Genomic DNA, 27,341 nt, shown 5'->3' with positions numbered 1-27,341 from the left:
TCATATGGAGTTTGACAGCGACCGACATATATGGGGCGTTATAGCTATAAAGCCCCAAACAAAGAATTATGTTCGGCACTATGCTCGATATTCAAGCATTTCACACGACGTTTTGCATCTTGTGGGATGATTTAATAATTTAATTTAATCGACATTTTGTAACTAAATACAGCTTCTAATCATTCGGCTCAAAATCAATGTTTTGCCTTTCATGGCAGTGATGCTGGCTGTACAGAGACGTCGTCCTTGACAGGGGCTGGTTGGCAACGAAGGCCATGTAAAAGTGCCCCAGTCACGGTTAGCGTTAAGAAGCCTCATCGCTACCGAACAGAAACAGTCGCCCTGCGAAAAATTCACAGCTATCAGAAATCGAGCGGGCCTAAATTGTGACCCAAAATAAACCACAAACCAACAAGTTGTTTTCAGGACCAGCCAATTATAAAGTATTATTATTATAAATGAAATTTTCCATTGCCTTAAAACCTCCCACCCCCTTTCCACCCGGCTTGAATAACTATCAATCTTGATGATGCTGTGCGGCGGGGGCACTAGTTTTTATTATAGTGGAAAATTTAGGTTTTCGCGTTTTTCCCTAAAGTTTTTTAGCTGTGCTGTTTTCAAGGAAGTTGTAGTTGAATTCAAAATAAAATAGTTTATTTCTGTTGTCAGAGATGGACCTTCCAACGAAAACTAGTCTGGCTCGCTTGGAATCGAATTGTATGGACCAACCACTGCTTTCACAAAATCTGTTATTTTCAGTAATTGATCATTCTACACAACTAGTCACAACTATTTTCAATCAGCGCAAAAATCGAAGATATTCATTCAGTACAATAGCAGATTTTCACTTTTAGAAAAACAGGCAACATTCTGGCCGAAAATTTTGAAACGGAGCACCTATATCGAAATGTTAGAAAACGTTCGATTTTTGTAAATTGAATCATTACACTAACCTGTCTACAAATCACACAAATAACTTTTTTATTTTGTGCCATTCTACTTGAAAGCGACGATATTGTTCACAAGTGGCTCACTTACCATCCAACGCTCTTGGCAAGCCACTTTCTGATGCTTGTAATAAAATTTCAATTCGATTCTTTGTCGATAAATTGATGGCTCTGAAAAGGGCCTTTTCTTTGGGCAGTTTTCGAAATTTACTTGGTGCTGGTGTATATGGTAACAGTTTTGGTGCCATCGAAGACGGCGTGCTTGGCCAACTCTTCTGACAGCAGCAAATGGACGGTGGTTCGAATTTTGCGGGAGATGCTGCAAACGAACTTGATCGTGAACAACAGCATGCTGAGTTTTTATACCTGACTACAGCACAATAATGTAAGCTCGTCCTTTTTTGTGTTGTCCTCAATATGTGTTCGTCGTAGCTCCACCCCTTCGTTGGTCGACCACATATTTTTGATAAAGAACAAAATTGAAATTGTGTTTCCAATACGGAGGTTATCGAACACTCAGGGTAAAAAGAGTAATGTAATACGGCACCTTGGTAAAATGTTTGAGAATTGAAACCTTTTTTGAATGCGCCTAGTAAACACGAAACTGTAAACAAACAAACAAAAGATAACTTTTTCTTTTGTGTCATTCTACGTGAAATCGACGATATTGTTCACAAGTAGCTCACTTGCCATCGAACGCTCTTGGCAAGCTACTTTCGGATGCTTGTAATAACAAAACTTTAATTCGATTCTTTGTTGATAAATGGCCCGTACCAAACATACCGCTCGTAAGTCCACCAGAGGAAAGCCTCCCCGCAAGCAGTAAGCAACGAAGGTCGTGTAAAAGTACCCCAGTCACGGTTGGCGTTAGGAAGCCTCATCACTACTGAACAGAAACTGTCGCCCTGCGAGAAATTCACAGCTATCAGCAATCGAGCAGGCCTAAATTGTGACCCAAAATAAACCACAAACCAACAAGTTCTTTTCAGGACCAGCCAATTATATTCCAGTAAGATATAAATGAAATTTTCGTTTTCCATTGCCTTACAACCTCTTTCCTCCCGGCTTGAATTACTATCAATCTTGATGATGCTGTGCGGCTGGGCACAGGCAGTTTCCATTATAGTGAAAAATTTAGGTTTGCGCGTTTTTCCCAAAAGTTTTTTAGCTGTGCTGTTTTCAAGGAAGTTGTAGTTGAATTCATAGTAAAAAAGTTTACTTCTATTGTCAGAGGTGGACCTTCCAACGAAAACTAGTCTGGCTTGGAATCGAATTGTATGGACCACTGCTTTCACAAAATCCGTTATTTTCAGTAATTGTACATTCTACAGAATTAGTCACACCTATTTCCAATCAGCGCAAAAATCGAAGGTTTTCATTCAATACAACAGCAGATTTTCACGTTTGAAAAAACAGGCAGCATTCTGGCCGAAAATTTTGAAACGGAGCCCCTATATCGAAACGTTCGATTTTTGTAAATTGAATCATTACACTAAACTGTCACAAATAACTTTTCATTTTGTGCCATTCTCGTGAAAGCGACGGTATTGTTCACAAGTGGCTCACTTACCATCCAACGCTCTTGACAAGCTGATGCTTGTAATAACAAAACTTCAATTTCATTCTTTGTCGATAAATTGATGGCCCTGAAAAGGGCCTTTTCTTTGGGCAGTTTTCGAAATTTACTTGGTGCTGGTGTATATGGTAACAGTTTTGGTGCCATCGAAGACGGCGTGCTTGGCCAACTCTTCTGTGACAGCAGCAAATGGACGGCGGTTTGAATTTTGCGGAACATGCTGCAAACGAACTGCTGCATGCTGATGCTGGAAACGAACTGAGCGTAAGCAACAGCATGCTGAGTTTTTATACCTGACTACAGCACAACGTAAGCTCGTCCTTTTTTGTGTTGTCCTCAATATGTGTTCGTCGTAGCTCCACCCCTTGGTTGGTCGACCACATATTTTTGATAAAGAACAAAATTGAAATTGTGTTTCCACTACGGAGATTATCGAACACTAAGGGTAAAGAGAGTAATGTAATACGGCACCTTTGTAAAATGTTTGAGAATTGAAACCTTTTTTGAATGCGCCTAGTAAAAATTCACTTCACTCCAGTTTGTTTCTGACCATATTTGCAATTTGCGTACTGAAATAAATCATAATTTAGGGTTTAACCCAAATAGCTCTCCAGGGAGAAACAGTCCATGAAACAGAAAATGCAAACTCATTCTTTGAAATGATTTTGGTGGCCCTGAAAAGGGCCTTTTTATAATGATACAAGTGAGTTCTACCTTTTCAACTTCCAAATCCATACAAAGTGCGTCCCTGCCGCTTCAGAGTATAGACGACATTCATTGCGGTTTTGCGCTTGGCGTGTTCAGTGTAGGTCACGGCATCTCGGATGACATTTTTCTGCACACCATCAGCATTCGTAGATTAAATTGGAGATGCATTTTACATCACTACGACGAGCCAGACGCCGACTGGCAGATTTGGTGATTCCCTGGATTTTATCACGAAGAACCTGGCGATGACGCTTGGTACGGGAACGCAAACATGATACCGCTCATTGTACCGTCCGGACGAGCATGTTGCTCGTGTGGTAAGCGAGCACCCACTGATACAAAACAAGCTCGCGTGACCTGTATATACAACATTCCCGTATGTAATGAAACGCTTACATGCTCCTTTTTGACGGCTCTGCGTGGGATATGCTGACAAATTGCGCATTTTCCTCGCTGTTTCCGAAGGATTTTCTGAAAATCCTTGTTTTGGTTTATTTATAGTAGTCGCAGTAATTCCGAAATTTAATACGATATACGTGCACAAATTTCCGATCAGATAGTGCAAAAATATTGCGATTTCGTCCAGTAGAACGGAAGATACTCGCATTTCAAACCTGGGAAAATTTCTCAACTGAAATTTTTGAAACGGGACCCCATATTGAAACGTTAGAAGTATTCTACTTCAAAAGTAAACGTTATGCCTATTGATTTTACACATAGATTTTTGCAATTAACGGAGGCATATACACACTATTTGCTGGCACATAAACCTAATGTGTGTATTTACAAGAAATATTAATCTTACATTCACATTTCATAACTATTGGGCACATAAAACCCCATTCTATAACAATATGCACATATAACTTATGTGTGTTCATACATAGTTTATACAGTTGACACATAGAAGATATGTGTGCGCGAGATAACAATACCATTTCTTCTTCATATGAATTTTAAGCGGTTTGAAGCAAATAGAATTAACGTTTGGATTTTTTTCAGTGTAGAAAAGAGTGTCAAGTGTCCAGGCTATGTTGGCAATTATATTATTGTCGATGGCATAAAACTCGTACATGCAGTCGATTACAATGCAGTCTCTTTCCACCCATCCTTATTACTTGCGAATTGTTTCGTTCGGAACTCTCGTTCTGGAGATATGGGTTAATGAGTCCTATACAAAGCAATACCATTGCAAAGAAATGGTTCAAACTACCAGAATAAGTGCTTAAATTCATCGAAAAGCCACTTAGTATTGAAAGTGCCCCTGGACTGCTTTGAGACACGAACATTCTTGAAATTACATGTCGTATTTTTTCGCAAATAAATATGCTTTTAGTCACATTGATCATGAAAAATGTATATTGGGGTTTTCAGTACAACTCAGTGTCAGTTGTGAGGAATGGTAAATGATGGTTAGAGCTGTGACATTATTTTTGTTTATAGTGCGAAATTTTGATTCCTTAAATCTTTATTTTCAATAATGCAACTGATAAATTTTCACTACAATTTTGTTATTCAAAAATACAGTTGCTCTTGGTGATGCTACGAGTATAATATGAATATGAATTATATTAGAAATCTATTTTCTCACTACTAGGAGGATTACTTGATGTATTCATATACCATCCAACGTTTATCTCACGAGTGAGTTGCTCAATCCACGGGTAAATTCATCAACTCTGGACAATGAGGGTGGATGTAGCGTATATGATAAATCGATTGCCTTGTACACAGCGCACCTCGGTTCGAGTCCCGACCCCGCACATAGGGTTAGAAATTTTTCATAAGAGATTTTTCTAACCCGAAGAGGCAAATGACCTTAACGTTAAAACCTCTATAATCGAAATTAAAAAACTCTGGACAAATTTGCACATTGAAGTGAATTTACACATTATTTTGTCTTTGAAATGAACTTGCTTATTAATTTTTGAGAAATAGGTAATTGATTTTTAAGTAAATTCACAAAATGTTTTCGGAATCAAAATCCTTGAATCACGCAGATGTGTTTGCATACCCGAATATTCAAAATCGGTTTAGTTTTGACCCTAAAAAACCAGTAAAGCAATACTCTGTATGGAACGGTCTCCTTTTTAGATAGTGGAAATTGGTAAGCGAAGAATGAAAATACAAAATGTTTAATATCTCCGCCGCTCGTGAACGGATTTTGACAATCTATAGCTTGTTCGAAAGGTATTTTCATAAGCTTTTTGTTTCTGTTTATTTCACGCGATAAAGTTGCCTTGTTCGAAGGTTATTTGCTTCAAACCAGCCCTGTTTTGACAAAATTATCCATATCTCAGAAAGTAAACAACATATCGAAAAACAAAAATAATAGTGTCAAATGGGAGCGTTAGGCCTTTCATTTGAAACTAGTTTCATTAAGATCGGTTCAGCCATTGCTGAGATAATTACATGACATTTTGTACATACATGCATACACACATACACACACACACACATACAGACATTGTCTCAATTTGTCGAGCTGAGTCGATTGGTATATGAAACTCGGCCCTCCGGGCCTCGGAAAAAGTTTTCAAAGTTTGAGTGAATCCTATACATTTCTTTTGTAAGAAATGTAAAAAGTTATTTGAAAAAAACTTTTGCTTGTCCAAACTGAATTTTTTTCTTCAGTGTATTTTAAATGAAAACTAAACCAATAAAAGTCATAATCATCTCAGAATCCAATAAAACTCAGTTTGTGAGAAGATATTGTCTAATTTAGCAACTAAGCATATTTTTATTAAGGGACTAATTACTTTTTCATTTTTCATGAAATCGAAATTTTTTTATTACTTTATCAGAAAGTACAACTCCCTGAGAATGTTTTCCAAAATTTTTATAAAGATCCGAGAAATAGATCGAAAGTTTCAGCGCTTCCAAGCGCGCTTCGTCTTCCAAGAGCAATGGTAATTTAAAATTTTAAACTCGATTATCTCGAAATGTCGTTTTACTAAAAATCGTAAAACTAGGAATACGGAATACAAATTTGATTTTTTATCGGATACTTATGCTTGGTCATTTCCAAAATCGGTGTAGAAGTTGTATCAAGGACAGGGGAGAGAAGGCGTAGATGGTGACCGGTAGAGAAGAGCAAAACTTGCAACTTTCGGGCAAACGGGAGATCAGCGAAACAAATTTGCGCCTCAGTCTAGTAGGTCGGATTGGCGGATGGTATTCTTCGGACCCGCGGGGAATCCTTTAAAGGGAATCCTTCGGACCTCGAGTCGCTCTCGCTTCAGATTCCGTAGTGATAAGGGCGACGGCGGTTACATAGTGGCAGTCTGGAGCTTATCGGTTCCACACAGCAAGAGGAAACTTCTAAAAACGAGAAATAAAAAGAGAGGGGCTAAATTGGGATATTTATCGTTTTTATGAAAGTATAAATAAGGGACATATAGAAATCACGATTTGCCAGCATATCTCGGACTGGGACATTGGGTGGTCTACCTCGGGCCCGAAGGGAATCCTTTAACTGAGACCTGGCGTCCAAATACCCGGCGCATACCCAGACAACGTTCTCGATGTCGTGATAGCCCTCGTCACAAGCGCACAGACTACTCTCCGCAAGCCCAATACGCCGCAAATGTGCATCTAAGGTGTAGTGGTTGGACATAAGTCGGGACATTACACGAATAAAATCCCGACCCACATCCATCCCCCTGAACCAAGGCTTCGTTGATACCTTTGGGATAATCGAATGTAGCCATCGTCCAAGTTCACCATTGCTCCACGAGGTTTGCCAACTGTTGAGTGTCCTCTGACGACAAATACTAAAAAATTCGTTGAAGCAGATTGGTCTTTAATGATGTGTTTTGTTTCGAGCTGAACTAACTGTAATTGGAAATGCATTTGCCAAGAAATAATAGTCAAGTACACCATTTGACCGCGCATGAGAAATTGGGTTTAACGTTTCGAATTCTTCTGATTAGCGTATGACAGCCAGCTTGATCGCGATGTTAAGTCCAAAAATCCAAACAACTGAATGTTAAGATAACTTGTTTTTAATTTTAAAAATTACGAGCAGAGCCGTAGCAACCTAAGGGGCAAGGGGGGGCTCTGCCCCCCTACGCGTTTTGCGCCGAACGAAATTAAAGATTAATCAAATAAAAAGCCCACAGAGTATTCTCGCAGCACCTGCGCTACACCTATTGCCTGAATGTCGACTATTTCTTGTCTTCCTTCATCCCGTGGCAATGTGAATCTTTCGAGCGCCGACTGAGGATAGCGCATTCCCGCTGGTTCTAAACACCTTCCTCCATTTTCTTTCGAGATTTTCCAGAGCTGAACTGACCAACTCTATTTGTTGAAACTGTAGGTTAACACGGGGGCAGCAAACGTATTGATTATTCCCCGCGTTCAGAAAAGACTTCAAGATACACTTCACTTGGCTCAAGAACGTTATTTCGGAGCTTAAGCTTGATGTCGGTGTGGCGAATCCCGGGGAGCTGCAGGAATCCGATATACTGATATGACTCGCCGCAAATCGTGTCCCGAATCATCTCACCTTCGTCGATCTCGCAATCTCCAGTTTCGAGCAGATCGGAATTTCTCTGGGCCAAACACCCTGTCGATGTCGCCACTAATTCTTTGGGCTAGTTTGATGACTACACCCAGCTGTTCTGTCGAGTCAGCATAGAACTTGATATCGTCCACGTAGAAAGTATGGGACGTCTCTTCCGGTGAGCTTTCTCTATACCTTATCTGATAGTCATGCGGTGATAGTCATTGAGGTGTCCTACTGAGCGGGATAAAAGAATCGTCTTGGAAGGTCCCCCTCAAGATGCGAAGCATTCTAGACCGCAACACGTCTTTCCCACTTATGAGCTGAGCAGTTTTGTTGTTCCTCTCTCAATTACCTGCCGTAGGAACCTTAAACTACAGGATCAACTTTATACATCTTTAATACCTTGATGAGGAGCGAGTGCGGCATGGAGTTGTATGTCTACTTGTAATCGATGTAGGCCATACTAAGGTTCCGTTGGTTACATACTACTTCTCCATCAATGACTGCGTCGAGGATGGTTTGATCTTTTCAGACTTGTGTGTTTTTCTTACATCCCCTCTGCTCATCTGTCAGGATGCTATTCTTCTCATAGTGGGCTCTTACGTATGTGGTGATTAAGGTGCTCATGATCTTGTGCAGGCTTGTTAGACAGGTAATTGGTATGTCCTTGGGGTTCGCGTAACGCCCAATTTCTAAGATACTGCGTACCCTCGCGTATATCATTGGTTTCGACGGAGACAGCTGACATCTCGTCGATTTCTTCGCCTGCTCATTTCTCCTCGCGCCTAAGCCACTGTTGCCCTTCGCGATATTGTACGGAGGCATCTTAAATACTGGTTCAAAAGCTATAACATCGCATTCGCTGAAATTGGGCTTCTTGTGGCTGATTTGGTCAAAGAAGTGAAACGCCTCTCCAATCTCCGCTACCTTGGAGGTATTAGCTTTTCCCGGTGATGTTGCGACGGGTAGCCTCTAGGTGTAAGTCGGTATCGTAAACATCTTACGATTGCCACTGCAGCACAGAATACTTCCAGGCACAAATTCCAGGTGAATTGGGAGCACGTTACCATTCATGACCTGAAGTTCACAGGTCAACTTAAAAGAATACTGCAGCTTCAGGATCTTGGAGCGCGACATTGGATCCGTGTCGCGACATTGCGCAAACGCTTCCTCCACATTAAAGACCAAATCACAGTCTATTTTCAACCATCAAAGACAGCGGTCACGATACACAGTGTGCTCCTGCTTCTGTCCGAGCCAGTGCAAAGCGAACGAAAAAAAAAACAGTTACTTGTGTGCATTGTTTGAAGAACAAAGGATACCGTTATTTGTATTCTGTGGTGATTTTTCAAGATGACTGAGTCTCATCAACAAAACGTGATTATTGGGCCTTACGCAGTGGCGATTGACTTCAGGTCTTTTCGCATAAGACCAAGTATTCGTGATGTGGAAAAGCTGCTGAAGGTGAAAATGCAGCTTCGGTTTTCGGAAGTCACCTCCATACAGCTTGAACACGTCAGGCATGCGGTGCTGATAACCTTCAACAAATTCGCCCAGGCGAAAAGATTTATTTCGCAGAACAACTTTAAACACGTGCTTGTATGTGACAACGTTGAAATCAAGATCCCTATATACATGGATAATGGAAATATTGAAGTTAAATTACATGATTTATCTCCACTTACTTGCAAAGTGGCAATTAAAAAATTCATGTCGAATATCGGAGCAGTGGAATCTATTACGGAGGACACATGGAGAAACTACTTCCCAGGTATTTCAAATGGTGTCTTTGTGGTGAGAATGCGGGTAGACCAACCCATTCCCTCCTACCTTACCCTGCAGTACAACACAGAAGGGGGTGATATCATTACACAGCGAATCCTTTGTACATATCAAGGACAAACGAATACGTGCCAGTTCTCTGAACAAACGGCACACTACGGACAACCCTGCCCAGAAACCGATGAGGAAAGCTCACCTGCAGAAAGAAATGCCAACACTCAAGCTCCAATATCTTCACCTGAACCGCAAACGGTTGCCAAATTTGTGGCTGCTGTTCAGGCAATAATGACAACTGTAAAAGCTGCGTCAAGTACTTCAAACTTAACAACTAATACCACCAGTGAAGAAACTACCGCCAAGGATGGAGTGTTCACATTCGTGACCCGCAAGGGCAAGAAGCCAGGAAGAACATCTGATCGCGAGTATCAATGCAGTAATCAAGATACTGATACGATCGTAAACGACAACGTGAGAGACATCGATAAACCCGAAATTGGCGAGAGAAGGAAAATCTTCCCGACGCGCAAAAAGATCTCCGCTCGCAATAGCAAGTTGCGTTCACGGGATCTTGCAAGCTCAAAATAAAATGTATTGTAATTTTTATTTTTTACATCTTGTAAATATATAAAAGACCCATGGCTCCTCTAAGCTAACGCATTGAGCCGTGTCAAATGAACGAATAAAAAAAAGACCAAATCACGTAGTAGCTGCCGACCCAAAGGTGGGTGTTCTGACAACGATTCTGTTTTTTCCTTTTCTTTAAAGACTAAGAGTGAATCGCGTGGAAAAGGTCATATGAGCAAGCTTAGAGTTTGTTGACGACGTAACCCTTTGTGTTCTACCGCAGGAGTCAGTATCATCACAGAGAACAGACATCCATGATCGAACGAAAATATTTAAAAAACGTGTGTAAACATTTGAATTAATATACGAGCCGCCACACCAACCTATCCCAACTATCCGTTAAATCCATTCCGGAACCGGTTCGAAATCCTGTATGGATTCAGTAAGGAATCTTGCTCAAAGAAAACAACCGATTCCGACTCTATCGGTTGATGCATTTGAGCTGGAATTCATGCTGGAAATCCGAACCGGTTCCTGACTAGTTTGACTGCGTAGAGGAATAACCGCTGTCAATTCTGTAGAACTCAGCCACAAAGAAACATGAGGACAGTAGCGCACCTGGTTTGGATATCCCAACTACCTTCGAAACCGTTAGAGATTTTACACAAGTTGAATGCTGAAGATGGACGTCTGTTCTCTGTGGTATCATCTTGAGTATTGTGGCTCTAAATATTAAAAATAGTTTTTCTACCAGTCCCTTGCTTTAAATATACGTTGAGTTTAATAAAAAAAAATGCCCCCTCACGTAAAACAGGATTGCTACGGCTCTGATTACGAGTGTTAAAATAGTACGCAGTAACATTGTCCCGTTTAGATTTGTTTAGAACTTATTGATTGTGAGCAATACAACATTCCTGATGTTATGAAACTGGTCAGAGTCGACTTCCAACTTCGGAAAAACCCACATATTCTCTTCCATTGAACTTTCCTTTTCGCTAAGTCTTGCCACTTTTGAAATCAATCGATATAATGTTGATTCTAAGCGCGTATCGCCTTGAGGTTCATTAATGCTCCATCCTCGCTATAGGATCTTGTACACTCGTTTATCTGTGGAACGGTTGAATTGATTCCATGCACGGGAACAAATCCGTTCCTCGAAATGAGAAAACTGACTCATGATTTTCGGAATATAGTGTTTTTTCATGGTATGAAAATACACCATGATTTCTGTGCATCATATCATGAACTATTTGTCCGTAACGCAGTATATGCGTTACTCTTTTTTCGTCGACGAGTATAATTTCAGGCGTTTTAATGACGATTCTGATTCTAGGTAACATGAACTAATTTTCTGAAAATTGTCAATTTATTTTATGAAATTGAAAATAAATTATGGATTTATCAATCCAATTATAATTTATTTACTAAAATTAATTACCCTCTCACAATTACTATTATTAAATTGGCAGAGTTTTCATGCAAAAGCCTTAATTTCAAATCGACACTTATTCATTCACTAGGGTTTTTGCTCAAAAACCGTGTTAACCCTAGTGAATAGATTTTAATGTCGCTATGTTGAAAATGATTGAGCTGCAGTATTGATGCAGCGTATGATAAATAATGCATGATGCAACGAATAACTGCTGTTCGAACATTTTAGAATAGTTCTTCGTGTTTAAACAAACCTGTCACTATTGAGATCCTAATGTGCTTATTAAAGTCTGCGCACAAAAAAGCAATACTCGCTTGATTTTCAAGTTAATTGGGAAATTGGCCATTATAAACAATCGTCATTGTCAGCTTTCGCAACCGATTTCTAATGCGCAATTGGACAACTGCGGTGTAGTGCTGATCGTACTGATAATATTTCCTAAATGAAGGGCCTTTTGAGATCAATGCTTTAGCTTCTGCACCACCAGCATACGATAGAGAGACCCTAAATACTGTTGCTATTTTTACTCCATTGACTGGTTCGGAACTTATGGCTTATCTATTTCTTATTTGGCATGCGAGAAAATTTTCACTTCTAAATAACACAGAACACCATCAGGAGAACTTTCGTAATTTTTAAATAATTTTTTCCGTAAATTAGTGCTAAAAATTCACGACAATTTGTCTATGTTCAAAACATATTAGCTTGTAAGCTGCTTTAAAAGAGGATTGTAATATTGATCACCATAGTATAACAACTGTGTCCAAATCCACTTAGCCTCGAATAAACGCTAATGGCCAGTTACACTTTGGTTTGGGCCTAGAAACCAATTATAGTTAATGGACTCAAACTTGCTTTATTTACGTGATTTTAAAGTTCTTTGTTCATTGCGAAAGACTTTTATTAGTGCGACTTTAAATTTTTTATTCGTCACGCAAAGACTCGGACTGCGTTTGTTCAATTTGACTCATTCAATATAATGTCCTGAAGGAAAACAGTTGAATGAATACCCCTAAATAGCGGCAACCGGGCTCTCACATGGCAAACATTGCCGGTATGTGTTACACATGTAGCGACCATGATCAGTAATCATGGCAGTGCTTGTTATAGTTCATGATCTTCGTCTTTTTCATTATGATATGATGAACCATAATCATGATTTCTAAGGATGACAAAATTTTTGGTTTCATGATTTTTTATTCATGAAAACGATAAAGGATTTGTTTCCGTGTGGTATCCTGACCTTGCTGTGATGCGTTTCCTGCCGCAAGTATCATTGTGCTTGATTGTCTGATGTTTGTTGATGTTTTGATCACATGAAATACGAAGCAATGTGAGATTCCGAACTGCTTTGCTAGCTATTCATTGATCTGATGCATTGGGTATTGATAAAGCAATACCAGTGTAGGCTTTAAAATGTAAACCACTTTCAATTCAAATTCCTTTCATTTAAGCAACGCACTGAAGAGTTACAAATATTAGAATACCTTTTTTCGAAGACAGTTAATATGAATGTATATCCAATATCCATACTCCAAACCAGAGCTATATTTGCTTCCCGGGACATCACTCGGGACATGTGGCTTTAGGCGTTCACATATGTCGTGTGAACTGTTTGGAATTTTTTGTGTCTAACTAGTGCTAATTTGGGTACTAGTTTTAGATACATCGTCTAACTAGACACCCAGATGGTGCTAGTTACTGACGAGATGAATTCGAAACACAAAAAAAGCAAAACTTAATTTAAGTTAGGTCTTGTGCCCTTAACGCACAAAGCGGTTTAGTCCAATTTTTCCCTTTTGGGAATTTATTGCATACTTTGCAGAGTTTTTTTAACCTTCTTGGCGCTATTCGTTCCAATTCATCTGCTTGCTGTTGTTGAGAGTTCCCCGGCGGCGGAATTTCTCCTGATACCAATGCCCGTTATTGTAAACCTTTCACCTCTCAGCCACTCCGACGGATAGATTACCGGCGATGAAATTTCTCCAGACAATGATATCCTGATTTTCTCCGACTTCATGTGTTTCGTTTCTGTTTTTCCTATTTGTCTACGTTAAATTTCGGACACTTCACACTCAGTGTAGTTTTTTGTAGTTCCTCGCGAATGATTTTTATTTTTAACGAAAGTCGAATAGAAAGCTTAATCCGATGCTCAAAAACTATAAAATTTACGTTTCGACTTCGTCTCATCAGAACCCAACATTAACTTAGAGCCAGGACTAAGCTAGCACCGAAATAGCTGCTATTGCTAGCTCGCTGACCATTCTTTATAATGTTACTTGTTTACTCACAACTGTTGCTGATATCGAAAGTTGTCGAGAAGGGAATCGATCTGGAGATAACAGCCAACTTGATTTACATTCCTTTACAGCCATCCTCGCATGGTTTCTTCAACGGCTTGTTTCTAGAGTAACCGTACTCAAATGATATTTTCAAACATATTTCAAAAACTTCATGGGAAAGAAAAGCTACTATCGCGAACTTGGTGCACAAAACGTTAATTTCAGTTCTCGTTCGACACTTCATCCCATCGTATAGTGAAATAGATTCAATTCATCCGAAAGTCTTCTGACCAAGCTGTTGCGCCTTGTATTCTAAAGGCAAGGCTAAAGTTATCCGTGAGAGTTATCCGCGGATACCGATGACCTATCGTTTACCAATGGCAAGGCAGCACGTGTGAAAACTGTAAAAACCATAAACCATAACATTAAAAACTCTAAAAACAATCAGTTTTGATATTTGAAGTAGATTACTTCTAACGTTTCCATACAAGAACACTATTTCAGAAATTTCCGCTACGATAATTTCCCAGTCTTTGAATGCGCATAACGTATAACTTATGCTGTAATGAATTAAATCACTAATGTTTTGCGCTATCTGATCGGAAATATGTGCATCTATATCGTATTCAATTCAGTAAATTGTACAACTACTATATTTAATAAATTTTGTGGAAGCAGTAATTATCTGTGCCATGATTAGTCCGCACGATTCAATCGAGCGCTGGAGTGATTTAGTACGAGAGAACCGCGCTCTCTTGCTTTTTAAATTCTCTGTGGCGCGTTCAGAAAAATTCGCCAAAGCGCGCTCCAGAGGGCACTGCGGTGTACATACACTGGAACGTGCATTGGAGTGCGCACTGGTGTGCGATCTTTTGTTCATTTTCTTCTGGCAAGCGGTAGTAAGGTTGTGAGTGACGATTTGATTAGCACTGGTTGTTGCGTTGTGTAAAGGAAACGTATTGACATATCGGATTCTGATATTGTAATTTTCTGCTGATGATTTTATACGAGTTGCTTCGTAAGGCTTACCTTCGAGTTTATACAGTATTGTTATACTACCGGAAGAAACTTACAGTACTAGGTCCTCAGAGCAAATTGGGAAAACGTTATACGTATCATTGTATGGGCTGCTACAAACACAGTTTTATAACAATCCGTAGACCAAGATAAATTTTATAACAGGTAGATGTATTAAGGGATTTATACATCTACATTAAGATCGGTTTTTTATGTTCTGCTAAATGACTCCATTAAAAGTAAAGTTCTGGTACAACATTCGTTGTCGGTATTATCATACGTGACATTTGCAGAGCTATTGCGACAATTCCACACTATGAAACCTGCTTGGATGAGGGTTTATATACCTTCTCGTGAGAAAAAATTGATGAAAGTTTGAGTTATTTTAAAGGTATGCAATGATTTTAATACATCAAAGTAATAGTTTTCTGATAGTACATTTTTAAGTGAAAAGATAAGCATTAGTTTATAAAAATATAATAATAATTGGTGGAGCTATGATCTTCTCCCGAAACCCTCTTTTATTTTGAATTTATTTTTATTTTGAAGGATTGCGGTGATCACAATAGAAATCCAGCTGATTAGTTTTCAATATTATAGGAATATTCCTCGTACCTTAACGATTAATTAAATAAATAATATGTAGCTCCTTAAGGTTTGAAATCCGTAGTGCAATTCTAAGCCGGTTGAAACAACCATTACCGATACCAAATGGCTAAATAGTCTCACCATTGTAAGCCTTGAATTAAAGGAAACGATTTTCTTCGTTTGACAGTTGCATCATGGCGAATAGGAATTTGTGATTTTTCCAGCGCGCAAATATCATAACAAGACATTTCAGTCGCTGTAGAAGTATCCCGGTGGACCGTAAGAAGAGTTTTAAACTAAAAAAAGAATTAACAACTGTTGGTAAAACTGTCCACTGCTCGTTCGAGGTCAGCTCAGAATCCGAGAGTTATCGCTGCCATCAAAAGGTAGATTTGGGATAATCCTGTGCGTTTCACGAGGAAAATAGCGAAGGAATTCAGAATCAGCAACATTACGGCACATACGATCGTAATGGAAGATTGCGGAGCAAATTCGAGGGAACCGATAAAGCACCCATGATAACTAACCGCATCCGGGAGTTACAAGTCGAAAAAATGATTTTGATCTTCAACAAGCGAACAATTCCAGTGATCCTGTTCACAGACTAAAAAATGTTTACCGTCTATCCCTTGTCCTTACCTGTCGTTCTTAACCAAAATTTCTATTTTTTTCTATCGAAAACCATTCCTGCAGGAATTGTTTTGTGTAATTTATTACATATAATAAATCAAGCTATGGCAATTGACAAATCGTATTCGACAGCTTACATAAAGTCACCCGCGTTACTGGTTGGTACAGTCAAGATTTTCTGACGCGTTCTTGATATCACATCATTAGCGTTAGAACGATCGTCTATGATGGGATATATAATTGCTTTTATACTTCAGATAGTACGGTATGCGCACCGGTAGAGATGCTTCGACATCTCCAATGGAGTTCTCGAAACGATTCTACGAATCTGCTAAAGGCTTGAACAGAACACACAATATTTTTACGATCAATTATTTGGGGTCGTGCAAATTAACGTATTTTCATGAAGGAATCCAGATCATGCAAAGGCCCAGCCCTGGGACAATCTGACAGAAAGTGCTTGTTTCACTGATTTGATGGTGGCGCTAGTATACCATTACCATAGCAGTGCCATCGTTGTTCATGACACGCATATGGTGATGGTATATTAGCGCCACTGTCAAGACAGTTTAAAGAGAAGTTTAAATTTACAGAACCTGAACCCGACCATGTCTACTGGAAACCCAATTATAACATGGCTACTATTCAACACGTTGAGTATATTTCGTGTGATCTACCTGATATACAAATGCCCAGCAGCTTCGCAATTGCGATTTTGAGCGTTCGGCTGTCTTAACATTAACGAAACTGTGTTTTGGGCGACTGGAACTTAGTAACATATTAAAGATTTTAATCCAGCTTCAGGCTTACTCGCAGACGGTTTGAACTACTTATGAGTTTACTTTACATGATGTTTTTTATAGTTCTGTCAATTTTCCCACCTTTTCAACTCTACTTCCTCTCTCTCTTCCTGCTACTCCCGGTTAGAGAAATTATGAGAAGACACGGCAAGGCACAAATCCTCGACCACGACTGAAAAAAATGATGCGCCCTCAAAATCTTATTTGAATCTTGTGAAACCAATTATCGGTCACATGGGCGCCAATAAAACCTGTCCACGTTAAATTTCATATACTTCTCATTCAGCGTAGATTTCTTTAATATTTTTCGAATTGCTCATATATTTAACTTCCATGATACCTAAAGCTCATGAAATATTTTCATAGGTAGGGAAAAGAAAATCTGCTGAAATATAGTGCAATAATACGTTGAAAAGATAATTCTATTTTTTAGCTTAAGTATAATAACAGCCAGGGATCTGGCGAAAGCCATAAATAATAGGGTGTACTACTCACTCGAAAATAACCAAGGGGGGTAATTACCCACTTGGGACAAACCTAAAATTTGAAATCTGTAATGTATGCGTCTGGGCACACAACGCGCGTGTTTGAAATGTTCGAGGTATCACAATGCCATTTGAAAGTGATTTTATGTCAATGTAATGCAGGCGTGTGTATTGCGAAAATGCGACAAATTCTTATAAATGCTTATCTAACTAGTAATATCTAACTACTATCTACTACTATGCTTATCTAACTACTAACAGAAGTGAATGTTATAATGTCAAAACATTTTGAAAATGGCATAGCATAGTATTGTACGTACATGTACGTATCAGTACATGATGTATGGGAAATAGAAAAAGAGATCTAGTAAAAGATTAAATCCCTGTCTTAATAATATACAACAGAATCCATTTCAAAGCCCAACCAATGGAAAACAAACTGACGTGAACTACACCTGGTATGACTAATTATCTTTCTGAGATATCGGTACACAAATTGCTTTTGCTGAGTAACGCAAGCACAACCATATAAAAACACTGCAAACTTGCTAAAAGTCATAGGGCTGCACACACCATACACCATGTGCAAATGGAAACTATGAATCAAATACTATTTTCGATTGTCATTGTTTTCATTCATGTTCGATGGATCACATCGCTGTGATTTTTTACAATTCTCATTTTCAACGTGCATAACGTCTTTATTAAATACATATTCTGGAGTGTCTTTTCCAATTTGCATATTCCAAAGAGTATTGTACTTAAGCTGTGACTATTGATAACTATTTCTTCACGCATCATAATTACTATATTTGCACCAACCGAAGAAAAAGTGATTAGCGCTCATTTTAATATTTATTTATTGGAGATGAACATGTGGTGGTCTGTGTTTTACTGGAAGACCTTAATTCATCAACTTCGATAACTTTAATAATACATATATTTGAGAAGAAAGTTCCCTATGGTTATCCAAAGAGCTATCCTAAATTGATGTTTAGGGTCCACTTAATTTTTATGGTTTAGGTGATGACTGTTTTGGTTGTGTTTGCTTGTGAACTTAAAGAATTTCACCAGAATTTAGGAGCTGCATCAACCACCCAGATAACGACTTTGTTAAGGTTACGTCTTTTTTGTAGTGACGGAGTAGATGGGCGCTAAAGTTATAAAAAACAAACAATTTTGTGTGGAGTCTGATTTTAATTTTAAACTGGAATCAGAAATAATTTAACCTTTAGAATGTACTAGGTTACCTTGTACCCAAATTACACCTAAACAGTGAAAGTGGGTTAATAGCAGGAATCCTTGCGATCAGATTAATATAAACATGTACCACACGATCCCTGTAGCTATTTTCCAATACCCACTTTTCAACCCACAGAGAATGAACGAGGTATAAATTGCAACGCTTACTGATTGACAGGTATCGGACAATCGTGCTTGCGCCGTGGGGGTGGCCAACCCATTAATTCACAGAAGACACTATAGAGGTACGGCTTGAATGCACGTTTTCCGCCTCAATTATCGATGTATGTAATTGAGCTCCATCGGAATCGGCGTTAGGACATGTTACTGACCTTTTCCATTTATGCTTCGGTGTACAGGTTTAGTCAGTGCTTCGGACAGTTGGAAGATGGAGATGGCTTAAATTGGGTCATTAAGCTATATGCTGTTTTTGATTGTTTCTGATGCAGTTGACATTAACAATAGGTATTCGATTTTTTATTTCACTTTTTTGTGCGTAAAATAAAAAAAATAATTTTATAAAATTGAATTATCACGACCACACCTTCCATTGAAGTACCTTGATCGCTATCATTTTGCTGGGATAACTGCCAATAATGCTAGCCCATGTGGCCAAATTCACTGTCAAAGAAGATCAATAGGGCCAAATGAGTAGGTGTTTACATTTTTTTTAGAAAATCAAAAAAAAATCATTCTTGCCTTTGAAACGAGTACGTGTTTACATTTTTTTAGAAATCAATTAAAAATCATTCAGAAGTTTTAATGGTTGATCATATATGTTGTTATATTTAGAAAAATGAGCTCTATCGGTTTATGAAATAAAAGAACAATTTTATTCTTCATTCAATGACCAAATTATGAAATGTTTTGCTTCCTTTTAACTCATAGTACTGCTTCTGTGTATGATATCGGGGATATGAAGTCAGGGACTAGGTAATTTAAAATGGTTTTGTTTACATTTGTATTTGCATACACAACGAAAACGAAGAGTGCTATCAATAATCACTAAGGATGCGTCTGTCGTCTCAGTCGCCGTCGAATACTCAACGTGACACCATGCGACAGTCTCGTCTTGCGTTTGGTACAGTGAAATTTTAATGGGTTTTCATTAGGGTTACTGGGGATAAGTCTTACACCTTAAGCATAACCTTAACAAATATCTGGAAAGAAAATAAACACGATTCATGAGGCTTGCAGTTTTGCCCGTGTATCGACCTGCACTGCCCTACTGTTCATTACCGGCCACTAGGGTATACGACGCTATTATTAAGTATATGGGTAAACAGGTAATCGATCATTTGTTTTTACATGCGCGCGCAAGTTAAACACCGACATGGCGCAGCAAAAATGTGATGAGGGAAAACAGCTGAGCTAACTGTATCACAGCACAGCGCAAAGTGTGTGAGTGAATGAAAACATAATGCTACAAAATTTTAAATGAGTTAAGTGGACCGTGGTTAATGTGCCAAATTTCATTTCCAATCAATTCAAATGGATTCTTCTATTGTTGTTATACTACCGATAATGACCCAAATCATGTATCAAAATGTTTTTGTAGGTTGACACCGGGGATTGGGGAATATGAACATATAGCAAATTATGTTCCCAATTGGAAACCGTCGGTGCTCTCAAATGAAATTCGTACATGCATTCCTACTGATAGAGTAAGATGACAGATGGACTCAATCTACATAATCTCAAAACAGTCAATACCAGTTTCTGTTTGTCTTTCTACAAATGCACTCAACGACATACAAAACAACTATTGTTTACAGGAAGCATTGCTTGTGGAAAAAAGGCTTGTATAAGGAAATCTACAGGTTCATGAAAGGTCACAGGAAGCGTTTATTGCACACTGTTGTGGTAGCTTATCGAAATCGGAATATTTAAAGTTGTACTATAATATCACAGCACGAACAAAAAATTGTCCCTGAAATCGTGAATAAAGTGCCATAAATTATAAAACCATAACGTGTTTACGTTACGAAAACAGGGCCATGGACAAAAATCATATGTTTTATAATTATGTTCAATTCACCTTCAGTATCGCCTGCATGACGAATTTATTAGTGGAGATATTCGTTTTTGTTTTGCGAACTTCAGTCACGGTTTCCGCAATGGCATTACCAAATCGATTTTCTGTACGCGAACGAGTTCACAATTTTATGAACAGTATTTATAAACCAAAGGTTGATTCGTGATTTTATTCATAGATTTAGGAACATTATTCAGAATTCTACTATACGACGTAGTTATAAATTAGTTCACAAAATCAAAGGTGTCTGGATATTTTCCCGTGAACTATTTCACGAAACTCGGAATATTATTCATGAATCCTTTCAATCCTCGTGAACTAATTTATATTTTTTAATATATTAGTGTCGATTAAATATCCCTGCTCGTGAAATAGTTCATGAAATCATAAAATATTATTCATGATTTCTGATATAATAGCTACGACTGACTATTCGTCCTCGTGGTATGATTCACAAAATCATAAAATAATATTCATGTATACGAGAACTGGTTCATCGTTCCTAGTACATGATTCACCATCTATTATTTTACATCAGTTGGAATAGTATTCATGGAATTATAGTTATCTCCAGCTGCTAGCGAGTAAGATGCCGCTCATATACCAGGTGGACAAAAAAACCTGCGTCTTTGACCCCCCCTCCCCATCCATGAACAAGCTTGGCCAATTCCTGTACCCCTACATTAACTTTCCTTCTGACCGAAATTACAATGATTGAATGATTGAGTGCAAAGAAAATATAAATTCCTTCACCAACCAAAACATTCATTTGTTATTATGTGGAAGAAGTTGGCATCTTCTACATTTTCGAGCATAAGTGAACTGCGTAATCTATATCTGGTGCACTTTTGCTCAATAATCCCTCTGAGAGGGATAGCATAGAAACAAAATTCGGTTTGCTTCTGAAACCGAACCTGAATACGCTGTGTCTGGAGATCGAATGACGAGGGAAACGAACCAAACATTTCATTCATCGCGGCGGGCATGAATTGAATTTCGTTTCTCTTTCAAGTTCACGCAGGGATGTCAATTTTTTTAAGTTCCGGACAGAAAACTAAAACTGCGGTGAGCACCAACAATAGACTCCACGTGTAAATTTCGATAGTAAGCTCAAGACTAAAATAACGAGATAATATGCATATAAATTTCCAAAATCTTGAATAAGATGCTGAAATCATAAACATAAATCATTTTACCGATAGTAAAGGAGAATCCGATAGTAAACACTTTTAATTTATACAAACCCAAGGTCCTTACATAGGAAGGTCCTAGCATGCGTCATAACGAAAACTGCCTCTGTACTCGTATGTGTAACAGTTTCTTCAACGCTTGGTAGCATTTACGTCAGCAATACCACGATTTCCAGTCTGTCTGTGTTCACTGTAACTGATAATTCTGACGCATGCTAGGACTTTTTTAGAAGCACTTTGATACAAACCAGTATATACCCAAATTTTGAACAAGAATCATAACAAAACCCAGCAAACATTCGAATGTAGCGCCATCTATATTTTGGCGTGAGCTAGTTTTACGGAAACACATAGTTTCATGAATACGAGGTTTATAATTTATAATTTCAGGAAATTCTTTCATTCCGTGAATCTATGAACGGATGTTTTTCGTGCGGTTGCGCCAGTAGGAGGGTAGAGGATGTGAATGCCAAACAAATCGGACTCGCTTTTTGACCGTTAAGTGGCACTGTATACTGTACTTAAAATATTGTCTATAACTTTGACGGGAACCGCAAATCGATCCATCAGAGGTAGTCATTAAACTTTGAACGAAGGAATGTCTGAAGTAGATGGGCACGGGACCGAATAGCACATGGTGATGGATCATGTCAATATTCAATTCTCAGGAAGTAATTTTTTTGTGATAGAATTGTCGGTTTGTTTAAATATGACTGTATTGTACAGTGCCTTGTGCTGATCTTATTGCAACACTCTAGCATTTTTCTCAAAATTTCGTCTTTTAGCGAGTGTCTGATGATAATTTCAAAAGGGTTGTATCATACTGTGGCACAAATGGGTGTCGTCTCATAATCGGCGGTGATGAAAATGCCTACCACATAATTTTGCCCAGCTCAGATATCAATGGATACATTCCATTAGTGTGGCGGGAACTAACTGTAAAATTCATTCCCAAAGGTAGTCGTGTCACTTATGAGGAGGCAAAGAGCTTTAGACCGATCAGTCTAACCTTCTTCCGTCTCAAATCAGTGGAACGTTTAATCGACCACTACATTCGAGGAAGCAGCACGAGATCACCTTCATATATCGCGAGCTGAATACACGCAATGCTTAGCAACCGGCACCTGTGCTCATCGTTAAGACAAGTAGAGATAAGGAAACTGTGGATGTCCTCAAGGTGATATGCTGTCACCACATCTATGGAACCTTGTCGCCGATGGCTTGTTGAGGGAACTTAATCGGATTGAGTTTTCGACATATGGTTTCGCCGATAATTATCATATAATCATCACCGGTAAATGCATTAATACACTTTTTGATTTGACGCAGCAAGCCTTATGTGTTGTTGAGTAATGGTGTCTTCATTATGGACTATCAGTTAATCCAAATAAAACATCAATCGTGCTTTTCACGCAACGGAGGATTACAACCGGAGCTCGTCCGTTGCAGTTCTTTGACTTTGAAATTATTGTCGCAGATCGAGATCAGTACGGGATCAGTAAACGGAGACACAATTTGTGTTCCCGAGCAAACCCCTAGTCAAGCGTGATGTCCCGCAAGAAAAGAAGCTTATTTTTAAGCTGATGATAACTAATGAAATCGAAACATTTGGTTTTGGCTTACCAGCCTACAAACTAAATGGTGAGTCCTCAGGATGTGCTCCCGGAATTCATTTAGGATTTATCGCGAAGTAAACATCTGTAACGCCGTGGATCATCCTTCCCGACTTCCCGCGTATCAATTTCCGGGAAGTAGAACGAAAATTACGAAACATGGCATTTTCCTTTCTTCTCGTTACTTCAGGATTGGATTTTAGAAGCACATGGATTTTTACGATTATAAATTATAAAATCTGTCCCCAAGTAGGATTTAAAATTGGATTGTGAGTTAGTGCCCCACAATAGTTTGAAGATAATAATACAGCGCATATGCTATAAAACTTCTGTGTAGACACTAAATCTTCAACGTACTTTCTTCTTAAGTTTACTTTCTACCTCTGTCGTAGTCAGACCTACAATCGAACTAAGTGAACAACAGGCCTCTCGATCTAGTGTGCATTGTATCGAGAACAAAGGAAGCGTTGGATTATTCTTATGATGAGTAAAGTTGACGAAAAAGCTCTACTCCAACCCAACGCCGCGGTCGTTGACTTGAAATTTTGTACAACACGCCTAAGCTTATGTGAATAATACCTTTTGAAGATAAAAATGCAACTTAGACTTACGGAAGTGTTATACCTTCAGTATCATCATCTTCGCAATGCAGTGTTAATATTATTCAACACGTTAGCACAAGCTGAGCGTTTCGTTTTGCAGAATAACTTAAAACACGTGGTTGAAAGTGACAGCGTTGGGATTTAGGTTCCCCCATTTATATTGAAAATGATTATATTGATGTAAAGCTACATGACCTATCACCTCGTACCCCTCCTGAGCCAATTGCAAAATGCATGTCGCAATACGGAGAAGTACAATCCGTTACACCTGATACTTGGAGAAACTTCTTCCCGGGTACTCCTAACGGCGTTTTTGTAGTGAGGATACGGGTTGAAAGGCCCGTACCCTCCTACTTGACAATAAAACTCAAAACTCACGGAACTACACTTAAACAAACTACGCTATGCACCCATGAGGCGCAAACTCCTACATGTAAGTATTGTAATCAGACAGCACATCATGGACAACCTGGCGCGGAAGATACAGAGGAAGACGCATCTCAACCGATTGCCATCTCACCTACGGCAAACCAACCCAAAACAGAGTTTTCAATACCAATGCCTGAACCACAAACGGTGGCCAAATTTGTGGCATCCAGCACCCCAAATTAAATGTAAGCAACATCGGTAAGAAAGGTAATAATAATATGCGGATATATGCTGATCAACAATAATACTACGTTCACACGAGTTAAAACGTGTTTTAACGCTATCTTGATGATGTTTTTCTTGTTGCTAATTATTATAACATGTTTTAACTCTGTAGTGTGAACATGGTATAAGGGCAAGAAACACCGGCTTCAACCTGGACGTGAAAAACAAAAAAGAATTAAATGACCCCCCAGATGCAGTATGTCAGCAGACCCCGCGAAAAAAGGTCTCCGCTCGCAATAAAAAACTGCGTGCGAGATCCAATATTACAATAATATTTGTTTATATTTTTATTGTTACATCTGTAAACATATAAAAGATCCACGGCTCCGTTAAGCTACCGCTATGAGCCGTGTCAAATAAACAAATCGGAAAAAAATCTTCAAAGTGAACGGTTTTGAAATTATATGTGACATTGGCATTTAGTTGTCTTGACTTTAATAGTGTATAGCTTGAAAACGAGCTTTTATAGAAAATGTAATTACGCCATTCATTTCAACACTCAAATCATCGCTCCATTAATAACCCCTTATTTTAATCACACTGAGTAGTTATTTTTTAATTGATAACACAAAAAATCTTTAAGTGCTCATAAAAGCTATGCTGACGAAACACGAGAAATCCCATTTCCAACATTTTCCTTCTACTTTGCGGAAAACAATATACGGTCGCAGCACCCTGAAGTTTTTATCAAACAGTGCGCTCCTTAAGCAAATGTAAATCTTGAGCAGCGTCTTTTCTCGGATAAAGATGATAACGACAGGTCTATCCTATTTAGTAAAAAATGAAATTATGAACTATTAGATAATTAAATGATTTACGATCAAAAATTTGACCAAATAAATTGAAGAAATTTCTCCTAAGCCACTGTATATTAGACACCAATGGTTTGGGTGCAAAAAATTTCGTTTTTCTAATCACGACTTCGCGTCCATTGTGCAATGAGCAGTAACGATGTCACCGCAATATCGCCACATTGTCAGTTAATTTATAGTCTCATCGACTCTACTTAACTGTGACTGTACACAATCGGAGCCGGTGCGTAAGTCCAGCAAACACTTAATGACAATGTTTCCAGCGTGTGGGGGAAACGACAGCTATCTTCAAATAATGACGGGCGGTTGACCCCATAAAGTAAAGATACTCCACATGTGGTCCGACAAAACTGTACCTAGCAATAAAAATTGACCGCGTGTCGAAAAAATTCGCCAACAAAATTGCGCCATACGCCACAAAGAATGGTTCAAGTATGCCTACTATGATGAAAATCGTACTGTTTGCTTTATATGATACTAGATACAGAGTTATTCGATTTGATGGTCGCTCGGTTCAGTTATGGCAGGCAAGCAAAAAAAAATAAACACATTCAACACCATCTGCTTGGAGCACTCGCTGTTCTTGTAAACAAAAATATGAGCAAATGTGTTTGCACTTTTCACATTTAGTATCGGAAATCACGTTTTATTTCCTTCGCGCGCGCATTCTGCAACGTGTGTGATTGCGTTCAACCACCCCTTATAGCCATGATCAATGCATTCTCATCGTGACATCAGCATGCCAATTCACAACTTTGACTGTGTTTTTCACATACGAAACTTTTGGCGGCAGGATACCGATACCGTAGAGGTCGGTTTTATTCTAGTCACAGATGTACAAATTAGCATGTGCTGAAGGATGATGCTGACGAATGCGGTTTAAAATTGACTGAGTTCGGTCACTCGACCACTTTTGAAGGTGCACTTTTTTCACAGACATTTTTTTCGTGTTTTACATAACACACTATTCAACCCGTTCACTCATTATGCACGGATACTGAGTTAAGCTATAAATCGCCTAAAAACATAAAATCTCCCAGTAGTAGGCAAAAAAAGATTGCAATTTCTCTTCGCCGGCATCAATCAGCTGATAATCCACGTAATTCACCATTACTAAGCGGCTATCGTTGCAGTATCCTTATATACTAATCCATACCGTAGCTCTACTGTAGTATTCAGATACAGCCTGCAACAGCTGATTTCGTAATCAAATTTTAACCAAGAAACTAAGCGAACACGTTCACGTTTTCCCGTCCGCACACCTCGGCGATGATACTAAAACTGACTTAAGCAGAGTCGGAAAAGTACACGATTTGAGTTTCTTTACATTTTTGTTTTGTGGATAGTTGGGGCTGTCGGTCATCGCCGCGCTCGGCGCATGGTGAAGAAAGCCCCACGTGAATGGCGCATAGCGTGAGCCACCCAAGAGAGCGCAAAGAGTATTGAGCGATTGAGTGTGGTGAGATACCTATATGTATTTCGAATCAGGGTCGCACTGTGAGGGGAACGAACGAAAGGTCGTTATTTTGCGGCAGTTTTTCAAATTTTACTGTTTAATGGTATATTGCCTTTCAATAAAAATAATTAACAATACAAATAATAACAACATATGTTTTACAATAACGCAGCTCTTAATCCTTTTGACCAACTTCAAGTGATCCTCAAATCCGACACAGATAGATAAATCGTAATTTCGTGGCATATTCGTTGAATTGTAGATTTAAATTGGATCAACTTGATTACTCTGTGCTTAGATACCTTCTGCAGCATATATAGGGTAACCAACCTAATTTGGACCCCTACATATTTTGGACCCTGTTAAGGTTCAAGTTACCTTTTTTGAGCATGTGTTAGTTTTGAACGCTGGGTAGTATG

The 27,341-nt window shown here is 38.7% G+C and overlaps 1 protein-coding gene across 1 annotated transcript in view; it reads right to left on the bottom strand.

The window, feature by feature from the left end:
• Positions 1-26,742, bottom strand: part of LOC131682644 (UDP-glycosyltransferase UGT5-like) — a 54,632-nt gene extending 27,890 nt beyond the window's left edge. Inside the window, exon 1 of the mRNA XM_058964295.1 lies at positions 26,623-26,742. The gene's annotated coding sequence lies outside the window, so the exon portion shown is untranslated. The remainder of the gene's footprint in view (positions 1-26,622) is intronic.
• Between the last annotated feature and the right edge of the window lie 599 nt (positions 26,743-27,341).

Source organism: Topomyia yanbarensis, chromosome 2 (assembly GCF_030247195.1).
Source record: "Topomyia yanbarensis strain Yona2022 chromosome 2, ASM3024719v1, whole genome shotgun sequence".
In the NCBI taxonomy this organism is placed as follows: Eukaryota; Metazoa; Arthropoda; class Insecta; order Diptera; family Culicidae; genus Topomyia; species Topomyia yanbarensis.
The sequence above is the reverse complement of the archived record's forward strand: the minus strand, read 5'-3'. Positions and strand labels throughout refer to the sequence as shown.